This window comes from Lipophrys pholis (genome assembly GCF_963383615.2).
Source record: "Lipophrys pholis genome assembly, chromosome: 4".
NCBI lineage: Eukaryota > Metazoa > Chordata > Actinopteri > Blenniiformes > Blenniidae > Lipophrys > Lipophrys pholis.
In genome coordinates this window covers 3,705,657-3,721,282 of record NC_137637.1, presented here as the reverse complement: position 1 = coordinate 3,721,282, position 15,626 = coordinate 3,705,657, and the positions used below count along the sequence as shown (strand labels likewise).

At 44.1% G+C, this 15,626-nt stretch overlaps 1 long non-coding RNA gene across 1 annotated transcript in view; it reads left to right on the top strand.

Moving 5' to 3' along the window:
* The window catches only part of LOC308108453, a 43,105-nt gene extending 30,798 nt beyond the window's left edge, over positions 1 to 12,307 (top strand). The window contains exon 3 of the long non-coding RNA XR_013935277.1: positions 12,237 to 12,307. This is a non-coding gene — a long non-coding RNA (uncharacterized lncRNA). The remainder of the gene's footprint in view (positions 1 to 12,236) is intronic.
* The last annotated feature ends 3,319 nt before the right edge of the window (positions 12,308 to 15,626 follow it).

Sequence of the window (15,626 nt, the reverse complement as noted above, 5' to 3'; positions counted from 1 at the left end):
CCCAGTACTTTGATTTTGTTGTTTGTCCTGTAGCCATGCAGTAATCTGGGCGGTATGACTGAGGTCCTTTTGGAAGCACCATTTGTTTCCTAGATCTGCACGCTGCCTGATGTCGTGTGATACAGCTTCGACACGTCCATATTATTTCCCTGGGATGTTTCTTTTTTCACTGTTATTTCCTTTATTAGCAAAGCATCCCCAGTACATGATGCTGCCTCCACCGTGCTTCATGGTTCAGAGCTTTGTTTTCACTCTTTGAAATCTTTCTAATAGTAATTACAGCCACATACAGCACAGTTTCAGTTTCATGAAACAAGAGGAAATGAAGGTTTGCCTGAAATTAAGAGTTTCGTACTCATGTGGAGTTTGAAACTGGTTTTCACCGTGTTTACTTCATCATCCTCACTCAGTCCTGTGTTGTTACTGTGAAACTGAGCAAACCCAGGTTTGAAGACACATATAGTGTCTCCTTACTGGTATGAAGGCTGCGTGCCCCAAGGCAGTTTCCGCTTGTGTGCAGATAAAAAGTGAATATGGATCTTCACCTGTGTGGAAACATGGCCTCCAACAATCAGGCTCATTCTGAGTGTGTTTTATTTCGTCTGATGGTCCCAGGGTGTCAGGGGAAAAAAACCTGAAGCTCAAATGTAAACTACAAACCACACAGCGTATCAGTTAGAACTTTCTAAAGCCGTGCCATCAACTTGAACTTGTTTGTTCTAATAGATAACTGAGTGTGAGTGAAGCTATGGATGGCTGGAGGTGAAGTGGGTTAAAAGTCCACTCCTCTGGAAAAATGGCCAGAGCCACGCATCGAGTAGATTTCTAAACTCTGTGTGTGTGTGTGTGTGTGTGTGTGTGTGTGTGTGTGTGTGTGTGTGTGTGTGTGTGTGTGTGTGTGTGTGTGTGTGTGTGTGTGTGTGTGTGTGTGTGTGTGTGTGTGTGTGTGTGTGTGTGTGTGTGTGTGTGTGTGTGTGTGTGTGTGTGTGTGTGTGTGTGTGTGTGTGTGTGTGTGTGTGTGTGTGTGTGTGTGTGTGTGTGTGTGTGTGTGACTGAGCTGCTTCTGCTCACAGAGACAAATGATGGCGTCAAAGAAGTGAAGATAAGACGACTCGCTGATCTGATTTTAAAAGTACACAGCGCCCGGTAGAACTTCCTCTTTAGCTTCATAGACTGATTTACTGGCGTTTTAGCTGCAGGCCTCAACTTGAGGATTTAAACCAGGAAGAGATGAAGAGTCAACATAAAGCCTCCAGAAGCTTTGTCTTGTTTTTACAGGGGTATAAATATGACAATATGTAGAGTCAGTCCATGTCTTTATCCCATTTGAGAAGTGTATTTTCGATATCCACTGACAGAAGTGAAGGAAGAAAAAACAATTTTGGGGCTTTAAATCAGAGCTTAACACTTAAAACCCTTAGAAGCCATTTTTTTAAAAGTATTTCTTGTCCATCTGGTCTCCTGTGTAGCGATTCCCATTTAATCTCAAGCCTTTTAGGCACAATCCTCTTCTTTACTGGACAACAATATTTATTCTTAAATCATGTCACATTAATGTGTAGATAGTCTGAGTGTGAAGACAAAGACGAAGAGAAATGGAATTTGAATTTAATACCATCATGTTTGTCAGGTTTTGACATTCAGGGGAGAAAAATAGAATTATCACAAACACACAATCATGCGTTACTTATTTCACATTAGTGAAAGTGTCAGATTTGATTTTAGGGGTCACATGCAGCTCAGTGTGTTCGTGCTCATGTTGAACCAGCAAAAATGACAACTCCAAATGTGTCCAGTTAATCGAATATTGACAATTTATTGAATATCTCTTTAAAAATCTGAGTGTTGGAACGTCTTAAACCAGGGTGGTGTGTTCCAGGAGTTCCAATGAGCTATTTAAATATTGCGGCTTGTCGAGAGACTGACTTTCATCACTACCAATCAGCAGACAGCTGCATTGTTGCTCCTCCTTATGGAACCCGTATTGATGTGCTCGGTACCTCAACAGAGGGGTTATGAGAAATGGTAACAGTTGGGTCCAGTTCTTTCATTTACTAGTCACAACGTCTGTCAGTGGAAACACAGAAATCTGTACCGTACTGTACCAGTGATTGTAAATGGACCATCATAGAATATGGACCCCCCTGCTAATATTTGCACTGAAATGTTAATACATTTTAACGACACAAATAAATATGAACATAGATAACAAAAGGGCAAGAGGGTCTAAGTGCTTGCACATGTTTTTCACGAACATGGCCTGAAAATGGACCGGGGTGTGTGTCTATATCCTATGCCATTGAAAATGGACCAAGGTACTAAAATATACACTTAATACAAGGGGTACAGAATCTGTGTCATAAGAAATGGACATACGTACCATAATACACATTTTATATAGGGGGTCCATATTCTATGCCATAGAAAATCTACCCTACTACAATACAAGGGGTACAGATTTCTTGCCATAGAAAATGGTCATTGGTGATATAATACATATTTTATATAGCAATCAAGAACATTTCATTTCATATTAATGCAAGGAAATGTTTATGAATATGTTTATATTAGATGTATTTGGAATGATCAATGTCCATGTCATTAAGGTCTATTTTCTCGTCAAGAACATGTATTATAAGCAAGTTTTTGTAGGGGGGGGACCATATTCTATGTGGGGGTTCCATATTCTTCAGCCCCCAGGTTTTTTTTTCCAGGGGGTCCTTATTCAGTACTACACCGGCATATACTGCGCAGTGGAAACGATGCGATTGAGGCCATGGAGACCAGTCCTAAACATCTAGCACATGATGAGCTTGGTTGGCTCAACTCAAGAACACTTTATATACTGGAATATACGCTGGTGCAGTGGTCAGCACGGCCACCTCAACTCATTGTACCTGTTTGAAACCTGCTGTCCGATGTGGCTTTCTGAGGTTTGCATGTTGTCCCCTGGTGACTTTACCTGTGGCTCATGGGCAGCAGGTCTTCCTCCACAGATTTGTGCTAAGAAGGGATGGGAAGGACTTAGTGTGCCTTTAACCGTATCAGACATCTTAAGTGAGATAGGGGGGTTTGAAAAGAATCTGAAGTGATACCAAATAAACCTGCTTAATTGAGCCTGTACAGTATCCTCAGATTAACTGCAGCCACAGGATTCATCTAAGCTCTCTGCAGGAGTGCTGAGCGGCAGCTTGTTGTGATGGCTTGGTCCCTGTGCTGAAGTCCTCAGTGAATGGTTCATATGGTCAACTTGGCCTGTTGTCTCCTTAAGAATGGTATCGTGACTGAATCGGCTCACTGAGACGCTCCACATGAACTAAACAAGCAGTAACTTGCAGCTGCAGCAGATTCCTTCAGAGAATGTGACTGAAAGCAGGGGACAGCTGCTCACCAGGACCGCAGCAGCATTACTTTGCCTCTGGTAGTCCAGCCTGCCCTCAGAGGTGGTATCAGAGGGCATCTGGTGTCTCTGAGTGGGTAAATTGGCAGATAGGGAGTTAAGCTTTGCAACATAGGGCTTGATTTAATAAGACCCTATGTTATTCATGACACGCATCCTCACACAATTAGTGGTGCTTTCAGGTTGTGTGTGTTTTGCAGGGGAACAAAAAGCAACAATGTGAGTGATGCCAGGAGGGCACAGGAAAAGGAAACTCAAGCAGAACATTAGAATCTGAGATTAAGCAGAAAAATCAGTTTGCTTCAGTTCTTGATAGGTCTATGTTTTCTGTGAATCACATAATAAGGTGAACCCATCTGAAAGCTCTCTGTCATTAAGTCTGTCCACTCCTGCTTTGTGGGGCAGGGGGTCAACATTTCCCTGAAGTAGTGTGTAAAATTTAATACATATTAATGAATGAATACATACTTTGACTAAACGTGTATATTTGCTGTGGTGATCCTGTTGGTGGCTGCTCATGCCTGTAGATGTGGTTGCATGGATTATGAGTAGGGCCTGATCGATATTGAATTTTTGGGGGCAGATTCTAATATTATGGAATGAAAAATTCCAGTAACTGATATATCGTTCGATTACATATTTTAGTGCTGGGGCGACGTGTTGAGGTAAATACGTTGATTATCAAAGAAAGCAACGTCCAGTCAAAGCAGCAGCAGCGCTAAAAACTAACATCAGTCAAGCGTGAATGACACGAGGCTCGTCATGGGAAATTCATTGAGTTGTTGTTTGTTTATATTTATATTTATTCATATATAAGTAGCTAGCTTACCACTGAGGTAAACCACGCAGTTCAGTCAATGTGCGTCGGCTTTTCACTTTTTCGCTCTGCTTTGGGGTGACTGGAGCGTGACATGAGAGGAGTCAGAGCGTTCTCTAGTAGATACGTAACACAAGGAAATCAGAAAAACACCACATTCCCTGCATTTTATTAGTGAAAGTTAAGTGTAAAACATCTGTTTGTCAATCAGCCAGCTTTTAGCCAAATACTGATTATTCTCTCGTGGCTGTAATCATTAATTAGTCGGGCCCTCATCATGAGTAATCAGATTAAATGCCAAGCTGATGAAATCGCCCCATATAAACACTTCCATCCGATCGGATTGGTTCTCAGAGAAATTTGGATGTAATCTAAAGAGGTGATGTGACTCTGATTATAGTCCCATCAGAGTTTACTCTCGGAGCTTTGTACTCAATGCTTTATGCGCTGTGTTGTTTTTTAATAGGTTTCTAAAGAAACATAACAAGCTTGATTAGTCTTGTTTACAAGTACTGCTTGGCTTTGTACCGGTTGGTAAGGTTGGCCGTGGGCAGGGTTGCCAGATCTGACAAACTGTCAGATCTGGCACACAATGAAACCTTCCAAACTCAATAAACACCAACATAATGGGCTCAATTCACTGAATGAATCAGATGCATATAAACCTGTACATCAGTCAAATCACACAGTGTTTCCCTCTGGATGAAACAGTCCTTGTTCAGATAAAAACCAGTGGGAGGAGTCCAAATCCTCTTTGTCTTCTCTCAAGGAAGTGAAAGCAAACAAATGGCAGGATTTACCTCAGAGGAGACCACTGGGAATCTTATGTGTGTAATGAGGACTCGGGTTTTCACGAGTATGTCCATTATCACTCAGTGTGTCTAGAGTCTAGACCAGGACACTGCGGTCATCTCACAAAGTGGCTGCTAATCATAAATCCATCCCTGTGGGCTGTAAATCACCAGCAGACGTAACGTGGTGATGACAGACATGCTGCTCCTGTGAAGCCTCCTCCAATAGTCTGAGCAGACAGCAGCAGCAGCAGCAGCAGCAGCAGCAGCAGCAGCAGCAGCAGCAGCAGCAGCAGCAGCAGCAGCAGCAGCAGCAGCAGCAGCAGCAGTCCTCCTCTGAACATGACTGCGTTTGTCCCAGCAGCTCATTCCTGCTCAAGTCACATATTACCTTCCAGAACACCAACCTCATCAAAATGTTTGCCGTTACTAAACCACAAAGTGTTGATGTAGCACTAAGCTTTTTTTTCTGCAAACTGTTTCCACATTGAGACAGTTCTTCTTAACCTTAAGTCTACATTACAGTATTTCTACATTACTATGTTGTAGTACTTTATTTTTAATCCAAAATTTGTTTCTTTACTACATGTCAGCGTTTTTATTTTTATGCTTTTATGAATGGTTGTGTAAGTGTGTTTGGTTGATCTGTTTTGTAGAGGGTTTTTTTTATTATGGGAGAGAAGGGATTTAATTATCATATTTCTACTTTACTGTATTTGTACAGTTTTATCCAAAGTAATAATCTATCTTTTAATTCTGCTTCTTTCCACATTTCTACAGTTCCATCGTGATACAGTTGGGTCTATTATTGTTCAACACGTCAATGTATTTGTACCGTTCCTGTTTAAACCTCCACCCAGAATAAATCTTAACATGTCAGTATGTGTGAATGAGCAGTGAACGGCGACCATGTTGTTGTTTGATGTCATATTTCCTGTCAGATTGTTCTGTCAGAATTAACCCCTGCGTCAACGAAGGGAGCTTTTCTTAAAAAAAATCATATGAGAAATTGTTATTCGGAAGGAGATGAAAGGCAATATTTCCATATCGTTTTCTCTAAAGCAGTGTGAGTGGAGGGATTTGATGAGGGCGTCACCCTTCAGGAGCAACCCGTGTACTCACCAAGAGGAGAAGGGTTGGTATTTAACTGATGAGTGAATGAGTGAAAACAGCTATGAGACGACCTCGGCAGGCCTCATCCATCAAATTTCACTTCAGACTCAAGTCTGAGGAAAAGACGCTTTGCTTGTGGCAAAATTGCATTTATTGTCTCAATCTGTTCATTGACCAGAGGTGTTTTTTATTTATTTTGTTTTAATAAGGAAAAGTGGTTTTTGGTGGATGTTTTCAGACTGTGTTGGACAGATCAGGTTTGTCAAGGAAATGTCTGTATCGGAGCAATTGAAGGGAGGAATAACGAGTGTATTTTGTAAATGTGCTGTCAAGGTGTGACGCCTCCTTTGAACTCGGCGTGTCACTCAGGTTTGACACTGAATTGTCCCCACATCCGATTTGTCTGTGTTTTTTGTTTTTTTTTCCTGGAGGGCTTATCTCTGAAGAGTTTGGATTCCTTGCTCATCCGTCTTGGTGTCGTCTATAGTTTCACAGGCAGAACTGAAAATAATATTTTCCTGGTCCTTCTTTCTTTCTTGTCTGTCTCTGACGTCACATCCAAGAATTAGCGGAGTGATGTAATGCTAAACACAATTGACCGCTCTTATCTGTGTACCCTCGGCAAGACAAGGTGACTTTCTTGGAGCGAAGCAGCCAGGACGCTCACAGCAAGCACAACAGGCTAATCAAATCATGTCGTTTAGCCTTCCTCCTCCTCCTCCTCCTCCTCCTCCATTCTCATTCCTGTATGAACTGTGGCTGAACTTCACATGAAAGAGAGTTGGGACCACTGACTCATTCCAATGATTGTGTCCTCCTTGTTTTAATTTGAAGTCACCTACATTCATCTTCAGCTTCCTGGACAAGCCGAGTTTGGTGCAGAATCTCAATCACTGACCGTTTCAGTGACTCTCAGCAGCGCCACGCTTAAGTATTTTCATTTCTTGCGTTCTCCTGCTCAGGCGGGATTCAGGGCTTTTAGTGAGACCGGGGCTGCTTTTGAAGTTTGTCAGAGGTGCTGTGAAAAGGTGAAAAAGTGGGTCATTCCTGACCCCCCCCATGGTGCACGATTTTGAGAGGAAAAAGCTAAAAGAAGATTTAAAGTGCAGGAGCTTTAATCAGCTGCTGGTGTGTCCAATGGGACATTCCTGTATGCAAAGAGCTTTCACTTTAATCCTTAAGCTCAACTGTCCACATTTGTGAATGCAAATTTGCTCAAGGCCCTTGGGAGTAAAAAGAAGAGGCAATCAACAAAAAAAAGAAACCAGCATGGAATGTGACTCCGTGCTCTAGATACAATCACGATTATGTTTTCTCAGCCGGGTGGTGGCCTTCATGGCTTTTTACTATTTAAATGTATGAAAATGAGAGGATGTGCTTTATGCTGCTCTGCTGTGGTTTGCAGGCTGGTGTGCAGGAAGACGTCCTGGCTGTGTCCTGCAGAAACCCAGTGTGAGTGGAAGATGTTTGGTATCAGCTGTAGAATGACAGGAATGCTCCTGGTTATGAAACGGCATGATGACATGACGCTTCAGGCTTCATGAAAAGAAACATGTCAGACCTTTGTGTACATCAGGCATTCCGTTCTGTTATACGCTATGGTGATGATCAGGTTCCGTTCACTTGGAAAGACTCATTGTTCAAGTTGGAAAATAAATGTGCAGCTATTTTTTATAGATTTTGGAAAGCCGACAAAAGAAATAAGACAAAATAAACATGAGATTCTAAGTGATAAAGCTGATTTTCAAACCCATACAGGAGAAAAGATTTCCCACAGTCACTCGTCTGTATCCTGGACCAGTGTTTCCTATTTTTAATCCCTCCTCCTGGATGAAGCTCATCACATCGTCCCAAACCCTCCCAAGCTCAGCTCACTGTCATTTACCAGCTATCGTCTGGTATCACAACACACACACACACACACACACACACACACACACACACACACACACACACACACACACACACACACACACACACACACACACACACACACACACACACACACACACACACACACACACACACACACACACACACACACACACGGAATAGATTACTGACATGAGAAAGCGCAAAGATATAGACATTTAAAGCAAGGATGTGATTTGGAGGAGTGGGGAGGCAGGCTGGTGGAACAGTGAGATGAAGAGGGGGAATAGATTGGAGCAGACAATGGACAGATTAAGAACAGAGGCCAGATGACACCCAGAGGTACAGTTAAACACACATGAGGCTGATCAATACACTGTTCGTCCTCTGGGAAAGGCACACACACACACACACACACACACACACACACACACACACACACACACACACACACACACACACACACACACACACACACACACACACACACACACACACACACACACACACTCCCCCTCAGGGGAGTAAAAGGACAATCCACATCCTATTCCAAAGCCTCCCCCTCCAAAGTAATTTACACACAGACACCATGAGCTCCTCCCCCCACCACAATATTATTTTGGCAACTGCGGGCAAACATAAATCGTCGCCTATGGTTTGTCAGGATTTCATTTAACATGCAGACACAGATTGAGAGGTTCAACCATCAGGAGAGACTTCAAACTGATTAAACAGAGGACAGAAATCATTTATCAGGTCAAGTACAATGTTGTTAACACAAAAATCTATTTTCTTAAACCAGGCCGATATCTCTGTCCTCCAGGGCTTCTGGTTTGACCCTGAGCTGCTCCTAGAATCTGTGCAGTAGGTCCTGGTTCCACCTCATGGTCTCTTCCCAGTCGAGGCCCGTCCATACTTTCCGCATTGCGAGTCGGCAGACCGATTTGACTGGCATCTGGACGTGGTTCCATTCATACTACATTTCAGGGTTCATGTAGGTACGTGTTCCATAACGTAACGTAAAATCCCCAAAACATTTCCCCTTCTAGTGTTCTCCTTTCCTAAAGTTATTTGTATTTCGCTCCAGGAGTTCTGAGCCGTCGTGCTCTTTATATTATTTTAAATTGTGATGGTACAGACGGGGATACCAGCAGATCTCCTCACACAAGCGCCCAGTAGGAATCTATTGCTGTTGTTCGTTGCTCTGGTGCATGTGCAGTCGGGGTGCTGTCACAATAATGGCGTGCGGTCGACCGCAGAGAGGTCCGCGCACAGGGATGGATCGCGATATTTCCGTCACACGGATGAGTGTGAGGGCTGTGTGGACACACGGACGAGAAAAGTATAAATTGGCCTTCAGACCTGAAGAACTTTTAATGAGAGGAGAAGTGAAGCCGTGAAACCAAATCCACTTTGTATCGTCCTGGAGTCTTTTTTTTTTTTTTTTTTAGCATATTCACAATTTGGAACTGTGCTGTATCCACACTCCGGCTCAGAGCTGGGAACAGGCTGAGGGTTCAACTCCCAGAGCAGTAACTGAGTACCTGAAATATCAAATTCAACTTTGTCCAATATGTAAGATAAAGGTAACATTTTGTCCTATGGTGAGATAAAGGGTTTACTTGCACATTATTTAAAAAAAATTAATGACTTTTGCCATTTCATGGTTGTCATCTGTCATTCGTGTGTGTGTGTGTGTGTGTGTGTGTGTGTGTGTGTGTGTGTGTGTGTGTGTGTGTGTGTGTGTGTGTGTGTGTGTGTGTGTGTGTGTGTGTGTGTGTGTGTGTGTGTGTGTGTGTGTGTGTGTGTGTGTGTGTGTGTGTGTGTGTGTGTGTGTGTGTGTGTGTGTGTGTGTGTGTGTGTGTGTGTGTGTGCGCGACGGTGAGGCAGACGCAGGGTGTGGTCACCTTCAGACAGAGCAAGCCTGTTGTTATGTGAATGTGTGGTTGTAGAAATCCACGCTGCAGCTTGGATAAGTGCAGGTGTACAGCCACACCTGGCTGACTGCGTGACTTTCATCACGTCTCTTCACACGTTTCCTCTCAGCCCAAAAGCTGAAAGTTTACATGTGTGATAAAAGATTTCAGATCGTCACATTTTTAATTCCATCGTATGTGAAGTGGATGATGTTCCAACACTACTTTTATCTCCGGGACTCTTCATCACTTGCTGAAATGAAGAAGACTTCAGTAAGGCTGTGGTCTGCTGCGGCTGCTGATCCTGTAAATACTGTTTGGCTTTAATGGATCCTTGAAACAAGCCTGAAGACTGATGCATCCCTGTACAATCTCAGACGCTGGCTGTACAACTGTGCTGGTAACGAGCTGGATGGTTCCGCTCTCGTCTTTAGCCCGGAGGACAGTCTCTTTACACTTCAGTGAAGGAAGAACAGCAGCACTTCTACATCTTTCTGGGGGGTTTTCTGTTCACATCCATGCAGTGATGTTCGCTTCAGTCATGTCTTGGTTTAATGCTGCCTGTAGGTCACCAACAGACCAAACATCTTTCCTGGTAAATATGATCATGAACGTCAGAATCCACAGATTTATTTCATTTCTTGTATAGACCACCATTGTTTCTTTGCTGTAAAATAAATGCTGTAAGGAGTCACAGTATTTGTACGATATAAGATTCTTTCACATTAACAACGTTGTCTGAAGTTTACAGTGTCCACCAGAGACGCGTCTCCGCTCAGGTCCAATGCAGTGTTTCATCTTCGCGCACCGGGGGGCTGCCTCCCCCCTCTCGTACCAAAACAGTCATTATGCCCAGCTCAGATTGTGTCTGCGCATCGTCCTGCAGTCTGCTTGTTAGCTGCTCCTCTCTGATTCTCACAGCCTGCAGGAGCCCGAGGGGGGCTGGGAGGGCTTCCATTGTGTGTAAATGTGGCTGTCCTCCCCTCGTATTGCTCACACAGTATCAACAAACCCCATCGGACGCCGTTTCCCAGCCTCCTCCTCTCCCCCTCTGTTGCCATGAGGGGAGGACGGGGAGCCCAATGTGTCCACTGATGCATTTAGATTGCAGCACAACGGTTGGAATGAGTCATAAATCAAAGTCCTGACCCGTCTCATCTCCCAGCCTCTCCCCGTCACACACAAACAGGCAGGGTCCAGCCTTCCCCGGGGCTTCGTTAGGACCAGTCGCAGTGGGAGCGATGGGGACTCTCACTCCATGAATATGGATGTGTGTGAGGAGCAGAAACACACACACACACACACACACACACACACACACACACACACACACACACACACACACACACGGTTATGTATCTGCTGCTGGGTAATCTTATTGATCCCGTGAGTTAAAGTGGAGCTGCTGCTCCTCACAGGAGTCAGATGGATATAAAGAACATGGACATCAGCTAGGTGTTCTAAAATGAACCTCTGCACATTCAGGTTACTTTCCACCAGAAATGTGTGTTTGGTACATCCCTGAGCTGGGTAAGCAGTGTGTCTCTCTACTGCGTTGTGTGATTTCAGCCAAAACGTGAATCTTTGTGGAGGAGATCTCTGTTTATTTCTAAGTAACAGATGACAAAAAAACCATACAAAACCTGCTGTCCATTCCCAGAACATACTCCTCCAGAAATTAAATAATACACAAACTTATCATATCAACAAACCATGCGTAGTGCCGGGCGGGGGGACGAAAGTGTCCGTGCGGTAGAGGAACCCCCCCCCCCCCCCCCGGGAAGGTCCCACACAATAACTGAGGGGCAGACCAAATTTTCTGTGAATATAACAATCAAAATAACAACAATGAAATATACACAGTAACAATACCACATATTTGATTGAAAACCGCTGCTGCACCACCTACCCTGACCTGACCAGGACTCAACACAGTGACCATGGATGACTTTATGAATGAACTCCTGCACTGGGACCGATTAGTTTCATGTAGCTGTTTCCAGTTTGTGAAGCAGCCGGTGTGTTTTTACAGAAGCAAACGTTCCCATTATTTTATCTCGTTAGTTAATATTTGCATCGCCGCCAGCTTTTCAGTCGAAGTTGAATCATTAAGTTGAGGGGAAGCGGCTAATTTTACCGCATCGTGTCTGTTTGTGGACACATCAGTATTCCACGTGTGTAGTTGTGTATTCATGTGTTCAGAGTGTGCTGTCCTCTGTTTTCTCCTTCACTACACTCAGAGTTACGGGCTGCTTTCTAATGGGACTCTCTTCTCATCACATGCAGAGGTCACATTGCTGATCAGAATGTTTTATCTTCCTGTTTAGACCCCTCACCACCCAGGAACCCCCTCTGGTTGTCCGGCGTGCGGCTCGGAGACGAGCGTCAGTGGATCAGGTGAGTGTTTCTGCTAGAATCGAATATGGTTCCTGCCTTCAGGCTGCTGCCGCCTCCCCAAGTAGACTCACTCTCACTCAGACCTGGTTTGGATGTGACTGATGCTCCCACTGTAATGAGCAGTGGGTGGTTACTGACCTCTGAACTGTGCTGCATGATGATGAATGACACAGTTAAGAGTGGAGGTGAGAGATTCCACCGAGGGTATTAGGATCTTTTTCTCTTTAGACCTGGGCTTTCTTGGTTTCTCTCCTTTTATGAGAGCATCTACAGCTGATGTGCTATCCTCATAACCAGGTAAAGTCTCCAATATTCTTGGTGCATTTGCTTGTTTTCTGAAGATTCAAAAGAGATTATAATATATTAATATATCAGTGTTTGTATGAACAGATGTATGAAAATAGGTGAAGTTTCCTGCAGAAGCGTAAAAGCTGCCGGCAGATTGTCTTTGTGGAGGTGTGTAGAGAGAAGCAGTCCTGTGTTTGTGACTAAATGCTGAGGACCGCCTCTGTGTACTTTGGACTTCTTCAAACGGCTACTAAAGACAGAGGACAAGTAAAACATATTGTCTGTATGTATGTTTGTTTTCTCTGTCTTGTCTGTCTGCTCATATCTGTGTGATAGCAGATATGAACAGAAGTCAAAGATGATGAGACGATACCTCTGTAATAAGAACAAGCTGCTGTAAAAGTGTTTGATTGGAACATGAAGCTGTTGCAGAATCTCTTGGGTTTAGTTACAGCAGCGTTTTTCTCTCTCCTGTATTGTGCACACAGACATGTTGTTTTGTCCACTTTGTCTCGGTTCTATCCAAAGTGTTGCCATCCTGAGCCAATCAGCACGCTTGCTGACTGGATGTAGAGATTAGAATTCAAGTGGGTGTTTCCAGTGCGACTGTGAGTTTCTCTAAGTTGTGTGAAGAAGGCGTCGTGGTGAGGAGGCTTGTTCGGTCTTCACAGACCTCTTTTCACATCGGCCTCAGACGGTCACTGCAGACGCTTCATGTCTGCTCCTGGACCGTTCCGTTAAACCCACTCGCTCAGCGAATGCACACAACTGTTTTTTAAAATCCATCGCGCCACTGAAAATAGCCCCCACAGTGATTTAACATCCACCCAGAGCCACCAAACAGTCTGACCAAGCAACAAGTTGTGACCTGGGAGTGTGTAAAACACACTGCTCCACCGTGTCCGTCCACAACAACACGCCTCCTGCTCAGTTCAGACGCACATAAATTTCCGAGACCTTTTCAAATCTTTCCACTCCCTCTTGTCTTGTGTAAGATGAATACTTTAGAGGCCTGTTCGTTCTGGTTCACCTTTAAATGTCTGCTGTTGGCTGCAGGTTTTACTGTGTGATCACAGCAGGAGGTGAAGGGAGGCCAAATGTGGTGTGAGTATCGGTGTGAATGTTGGGAGCCGCTTCACAGAAGCTGAACTCTTTATGGTGAGGGAACGAAGGAACAGCAGGGAGAGACTGTGAATCTTCTCCCAGCCTCATTATACCCGACACATTACTCATCTAATCCACCTCAGTTTTAAAATATGATGCATACAATCGTATGAGGGACTGCACAAATGGAGCAAAGGCTCTTAAGCTGTTTTGACACTGAAGGAACTAATCCTGCCCCCTATTGGGGGGGGGGGGGGGGGGGGGGGGGGGTTGGCAGGATCAGCTGACCTCTGTACTGGGATTGGGGGCTGGTTGGACTCTGTATGATAAACGTCAGCTAGGATCAATCTTTTCAAAAATCTATTCAAAAGGTTTATTTCATTGTGAAAGTGTCAATACATCCCAGTTATTCATTGAAGAATTCTCTGGGTCACAAAAGCTTGAGTAAACCTCTAGTTGCCAAATGTCTTCACTGGTGGTCAACAACCGTCATGACCACAGAGACATTTCAGCTGACTTTCCACCAAATACATTTGTCTGAAGCTGCAAAACATCAAAAACCGATATCACAGTTCATGAACCTGCCAATGGTAGGAAGTTTTTCTATATCATCAAAAAGATAAGTATATGTTGCCTTTATGAAATGTAAGAACAACACTGGCTGCTGGCATTTTATTGTTTCTAAGTTTCATCCATTTCAAGTGTTTCAGTAACTCGAGCTGTTTGCCGTCCATGGAAGTGTTGATGTTGTGAAGACTTTGTTTTTCGGCATGGTGCATAAATGACTAACATGTGAAATCTCTGCTGGCTACACAAATGGATGTGAGGTTATGTTGAGACAGATCGTTAATGTAATATTTTCTTGTCTTCATCAAGAAAACAGTTTCATTGCATGGTGGAAGATCATTAACACACACTGCAGCCTCTAAGCTGACAGGACTGTGTTGAGTTTTATCCGTTTTTCTTTTTCATTTACATTTTTTTCCTCAACCTTTCTCTGTGAGCGATGGATACAGCGTACCAGCATGCTTTGCTCTCGCCAGCAGCAACTTCGTTTGGGCATGTCCACCAAGGGTGGCCCAAACCACAATCACAATGGCAGGTCCGGCTTTCAGGGTGGTCCGGCATGTCACGCCCCTACGGCCACATCATGCTGACGTTACCTCGCCGTCGCTGTCATGGCGTTACACTGCATTATGTGACTCGTATTCAGTCCACCTCTGACCAGACACTACTGGGCTGTGGTTTCTTCTTCTGGCCTGAAGCCATAAAAGCATGAAGGGGTAGCAGGTCCAGCATATAACACTGCTCGCCTCCAAGAGGAATCCCATTCATTTCACAGAGCTCGGTGAAGAGAGGTGACCGGCTTGAGGTCTCTGCAGAGTGTTTGTCCTCCAGTGCCTCTGTAGACTCTTCAGTGAGGTCTGAAAAGCTACACCACTAAAAGTCTCCATCTCAATGGGTCTTTGAAGCAATAAAGACATTCTGAAACAAAGTTGTGCGTTGTAAAAAAACTATTGTGCTAAACATAACTTCAGGTGGATTATTTTATAACCTTGACCTTGACCTTCAGGCTGAAGGTTTCTGTATTAGGTTTAATAATCTGAGGACCTTGTTGAAGTGACTTCAGCAAAAACCTGACAAGCTGAGAGCTAACTCACAATGCTAAGGTTTACGCATGATGAGGTAGTCGTGCACGCCGACTGATTTCAGTTTGATTTGAGATGTGCACGCCTCCTGGTGTCATAGTTTGACTTCATGTCTGGGTTCTCACTGTGTGTATGGTCCGGTGGGACTCCCAGCTGGAGGATTGCCTGAAGCTCTTTCTAGTTTCACTGCTTGTTAAAGCTGCAGAGAAGCTGGTAACACGTCTTCCCTCCACCTCCAGGGGCACAATAACAGTGTTCAGCCCCCCCCCCCCCCCCCCC